The sequence below is a fragment of the Prionailurus viverrinus genome, chromosome B2 (assembly GCF_022837055.1).
Source record: "Prionailurus viverrinus isolate Anna chromosome B2, UM_Priviv_1.0, whole genome shotgun sequence".
In the NCBI taxonomy this organism is placed as follows: domain Eukaryota; kingdom Metazoa; phylum Chordata; class Mammalia; order Carnivora; family Felidae; genus Prionailurus; species Prionailurus viverrinus.
Genome location: NC_062565.1, coordinates 101,788,328 through 101,794,416, shown reverse-complemented (window position 1 = coordinate 101,794,416; position 6,089 = coordinate 101,788,328).

Here is a 6,089-nt window from a genome sequence, read left to right as displayed (position 1 = left end):
TACACTCATTTCACAGACTAATGCTTAATTTCAAAGTTTGTGCTGTGAGGGTTCACAGAAGGAGCAAAATTTGGGGATATAAAATTTGCCCAATGCACCACAGCTGGTCTTAATAGCAAAGCCACAGTAGAAATCTTAAGCTTCAAGCTACGCTGTGCCAGACCAACTGTATTTTATGATCCCAGGTCCGGTTTTCCCACAGCATATCCTCCCACAGCTAATGGCTTCCATGATTTGAAACTCTTTCCCCCGTTCCTGCAGGCCTTGCTGCATTGGAATGTTGAGGTTTCTAATGCTAATCTTAACCACATTCTCCCCTCTGTGCGCTGCACTGGGATGGATCAAAGCGGATGCATATATGAAAAATAAGATTTTTCGGGAAATAGACCTCAAACTTTTCTCAGACTAAATGAGAATTCATTTCTTCTACATCACATTATTTCTCAGAAATAATGTCTTGAGCTAACAGTGAGCTGCCTTGCCAAAAGTTCAAATCTCTTAGAAAAGTCACATTAATGTTTTCCCCTGACCTAACCTCTTTGCCTCTGTGCTCCTCTGTTGCAACATCAAACATTCCATCACTGTATCTAGTTGCTTCTCCCTCCACTAATAATTTGTCTAAGTTCCTATATAGCTGACAATTTTTTTTTCAACGTTTATTTATTTTTGGGACAGAGAGAGACAGAGCATGAACGGGGGAGGGGCAGAGAGAGAGGGAGACACAGAATCAGAAACAGGCTCCAGGCTCTGAGCCATCAGCCCAGAGCCCGACGCGGGGCTCGAACTCACGGACCGCGAGATCGTGACCTGGCTGAAGTCAGACGCTTAACCGACTGCGCCACCCAGGCGCCCCTATAGCTGACAATTAAAAAGCTTTATATAGAGTTTCTCACCTGGAGATAGAATTAACAGTATCGTATCTTATTCTAATATTCCTTATGTAACAATCGCCACTGCACAGTTTTCAGAATCCTAACAAAAATTTTTATTTATTTATTTAGTTATTTAGTTAATTAATTAATTAATTAATTTATTTATTTATTTATTTATATTCATTGAATCAGGTACTTTTCTAAGCTCTTTATACACCTTAGTTCATTTAATATTCGCAACCACACTACAAGAAGCATTATTGTCTCCATTTTACTGGTAAGGAAACAGAAGCATTTAGAGATTGATTAGTTGGGAAGTTAAACAGTTAGCAGGTAATAAAACTGGAGTTCAAACCCAAGAACTGTGTTGCCACAATGTGCATTTTCAATCAACTACCCTAACGGAGATCTAGGTTCTTTAGCAAATGTCTCCATGGCTGTAATGCTTTTTACCTAAAATTTTTTGATTTAAATTTTAACTAATTTCAGACTTACAAAAAAGTGACAAAAATTATATAAATCATTTCTATATTCCCTTCACCCAGACTCCCATAGCACAATTACCTAGATGAGGAAATTAATATTAACACAGTACTAATTGATTAATACAGTACTAATCTATGAATGTTATTGAAATTTTGCCAACTGTCACATTAACGACCTTTTTCTGACCCAGGATCCAATCCAAGACCAAACGTTACATTTAGTTGTCATGTCTCCTTAGTCTCCTTTATCTGGAACAATTCTTCTATTTTTCTTTGTTTTTCATGATCTTGATACTTTGACCCCATTATTTTGTCAACTGTCCATTTGATTACCCAAAACAATCTTAAGGCTCAGGAAAACTGGACTTTCATCGGTGAGAAATGCTCACAACATCACACAAAGAGATAGCACGGATATACATCTGACGCCATACCTGATGGGGCACAAGACCTGGCCTCTCAGGGAGAATCCATGGGTGCATCTTTGTGGCAAGTAGGATCAGCTGCCCTCTACTGCAGGCACCCTCCCGAGCAGCGATCCTTTTTCAGAGCACTTCTGGTTTGAAATGAATTAGAGACATATTTCATTCTACTGGGTAATTTGTATGAATATGATCTCTCAAGCATTTTCTGCCCTAAACCGATTATCTTGAGAGGCCTACCAAGGAATTTAGTTTGTTTTCCTGTATATGTTCTTCCTGAGCATTTCCAGATAATTGGCTCCAGATGAATTCCTTGCGTGGATAAAAGCCATAAATACCACATTTCTATTATGATCTAGGTATGACATGCAGTGTCCCCACGTTTTATAATCTAAATTAAATACAGTTATTTTCCAGTTTTATGTTATGACCTTTTTAATTCCTTAGATGGTCAGGGCAATAGAGCAGTTGATGTTACTTAGGCTAATCCCTGGGTCAGCTATAATTATCACACTGGAATTTTTCACAGAGGACATTCTAAACACTGAATGTAACAATATGGGGGAAGGGAAAAGATTCTTTTAAATGTTATATAATTCATGTAATATAAAATAGGTATGCTTAAAATTGGCGACGGCTGAGGAGTGAGGACTTGTCATACAGTTCAATAAAAAATGGCTCATTTCACCACTATGACTGCTCTCGGTTTATATTGTCTCTTCTTGGACTTGATCATGAAAATTATCATTCATTGGTCCATGAGCTTAACTGTATACTTTTCCATATTGATAAGTAAGACTACATGAATACTTTGTAAAGCAACAACAGTTCTTATGTTTATTGGCTTTAGGACCCCTGTGTGCTATAAGTTTTTCTAAAATTATGGAGAACTCCAAAGAGCTTTTGGTGAATTGGGATATATCCATTACTATTTACCATAACTGGAATTGAAACTGAGACTATTTATCAACTCACTTAAAATAATTATTCTTCTTCGGTCATCCAAAGATGAGGAATACCGTGAGTTCATAAAGTCCTTAAGCAATCTGTGTCATACTTTCCTGTTTCCAAAAGACATCTTTTATTTCCACATTTAGCACATGCACTTGGAAGATATAACATTTATTGGAGGAAACAATAGGTTAGGACCCACAAAAAAACTTTCAAAAATAAAAGTAGGACTAACCTGATCAGGAAACTTTATAAGCTGCCTCCAAGTAGCCAAAGGGTGGCAATGTTTTGGATAGTATCCCACTGCTCTGAAATTTGTTACCAAGATTTATTAAGTCATCTTCCTACTATATTTTCACTTATCAAAATCAACGTTTATTTATTTTTGGGACAGAGAGAGACAGAGCATGAACGGGGGAAGGGCAGAGAGAGAGGGAGACACAGAATCGGAAACAGGCTCCAGGCTCTGAGCCATCAGCCCAGAGCCCGACACGGGGCTCGAACTCACAGACCGCGAGATCGTGACCTGGCTGTGGCTGAAGTCGGACACCTAACCAACTGCGCCACCCAGGCGCCCCATTCACTTATCAAAATCAAATCCTAAAGGCTTTGCTGCCACTCAATTCAAATACTGTGTCATATTGTAATTTCTTATGTATTCCTAAATTTTAAATTAATATCATTTAGCTTTGATATTCTTCACCTATAACATATGACTACTTAATTGTCATAAACAAAGCTTATATCTTTGTGAAAGTCCTTTAGAAAATGAAAGAAAGGCATATTTAATAGTTTACTTTTTATTATTTTTATTTTAGGGAGATAAAGAGAACATGCATGAGTGGGGAGAGGGCCAAAGGTAGAGAGAGAGAGGGAAAGAGAGAGAGAGAGAGAGAGAGAGAGAGAGAGAGAATGAATCCCAAGCTGGTTCCATGCCCAGTGGAGCCCCAATGCAGGGCTTGATCCCATGACCCTGGGATCATGACCTGAGCTAAAACCAAGAGTTGGTTGCTCAACCGACTGAGCCACCCAGGCGCCCCCCCAAAAAAAGCACATTTAAATCTCCAAGCCGCAGAAAATAGATGAAATAATACTTTAATCACCACCATTCCACTGGTCTAAAGCAGCAGGCCTGCAGAAAGTTCTTAGCTCTGCATTAGCCTGGCTCCTGACCCAACCATTTCTCATTAGAGACTCTATGTAATGTTTGAAGTAATTAAATAGGTTTCCAGAGCATAACACAACTCGAAAGAAATAATCTGAACCAAAGCAGTGTTTTTAGTTGTAAAGTTATCAAATCTTATGAAAGATTTCATAGTTATGTCTGGTATATTTCTTCCAGAAATCACCTTTTGTATCACCACTACCACCACAGTTTCCAGGCATTTTTAATAATAGACTGACAGGGCAAAGTCTAGGCCTCTACTTCTGTATCTGTCCTTATAATTACTGCCCCAAACATAAACTGTTTATAGGTTTCAAGTCAGATTGACATACGCACAGATGCATCATTTCCAATTAATAATCAAAGCATACGTTTTTAGTTTTTCTAATAATCTTCTCTCAACCTAATTGGGAAGTCCCCTAATTAGAATTCTGGTTATAAATGACAGAAACCCAACCCAAACTCTCTTACAAGAATAACAGAGTTCATTGGGTGTATACTGGAACAATTCATTAAATTGAGAAGGAAATTCAAAAATGAAGACAGTTTTACAGACTTTGGGGACTACCATCAAAAATTCAAATGATGAAGGTATTATCTCTATCTCTCTTGGTCCCTTTCTGGCTCCTTCTCTCCCTCTGTGTGTGTGTGGTGAGTGCAGACTCACCTCACCTTGACTGCCCTCTGTTTATCAGCTCTATTTTCCCACCACGTTTCATCTTTGCCAGGAAACATGGCCACCAGCAGCTCTGAGGTTCCATCCTTGAAACTCCAACAACAGAGAAAGAAGGCCTATCTAGAGTCTTGTGCCCACCCTTTAAATCAAACTAGCTCAGGGGTGCCTGGGTGGCTCAGTCAGTGAAGCCTCCAACTCTCCATTTCTGCTCAGGTCATGATCTCACAGTTCCTGAGTTTGAGCCCCACATCGGCACAGAGCCTGTGTGGGATTTCTCTCCCCACCCACCCCCGTGCCCCTCCCTGACTTGCTGTCTCTCGCTCTCTCAAAAAAAAAGAATAAAATAAACATTAAAAACTTGAAAAAGCAAACAAGCTAGCTAGAAGCTGAGAACCCCTGATTGCACAAGCATAGTGTGACCACCCACAGGACGCAAAGTAGAGAAAGTCCAGTAGAGCTGCCCCCCAAACTACTTGGTTGGAATCAAGGACGAAAAGGTTCTCAAGAGAAGATTTAAGGTACTTCCAGAAGAATAAGGGAATGTGGTGCTTTTCAGAGGGGAAAAAAAAGATATCAACTATAGATGGCTTCTTTTATCTCCTACAAATACTGACTCTGAAATTACCATGTGTGCTTTAGATTCAATTTAATCACTCAGTTCCATCAACTTTTGTTTTCCTTAAAATAACTCATCTTTTTCCTTTACTCCTCATATCACAACCACTACCCTAGTACAGTCCCTCAGTGTTTGGCCCATTCGGATGTCCCCAGACTAACAGACTGAGTTCTCTTCATCTCTTCATTCGATTCCTTAAAGCCTGACGTTCACACATATCCCACCCTCGTCCAAGAGGCCCCACCAATAGCTCTTCCTGACAAGGTCCCAGTTCTTGCACTTCTCGTACCCTAGAATACCTCTCCCTCCCCTAGCTCTGTTTTCAATCTTGAACTCTTCCTTTAGTTACATCTATCAGGTTCCAGTCCCCTATGAAGTTTCCCTGTTTAGTCAGCTCTGAGTTGCCCCAGCATATATAATTGAGGGTGTATTATATAAATCTTTACTGTTGCAATTCTTGTGTATTAGGCCAGCAGCCCGAGGAAAGGTGCCATAGCTTTATATCTGCTGCTATATCTGCTTAGCCTACAACTCTTCAAGCTCTTATGGATTCTGAGTTTACTTTCATCATACTTTTCTTAGGTTTTATGTTTGCCTTATATATCGTTGTTACAGGTTTTATCATACTATTTCAACAGAATATTCCCTAATCAGTGCAATCAATGCGTTAGTAAACCTTGGATAGCTGAATCTAATTCCAATGCAAGACTTAAAATGCTCTACTTTTTAAATCACATTTGCATTATTTGGATTATATGTGCTTTGCCTTACTATAATGCATTACTAAGACTTCAACCCTCATTTACTGAATAAGAAAATAATGTGTAATAAAGGAGATAATTTGAGGAAGAAAGAACTGGAAATATGCAATAGTGGAATCTCATAGTACAGATCTGGATTTA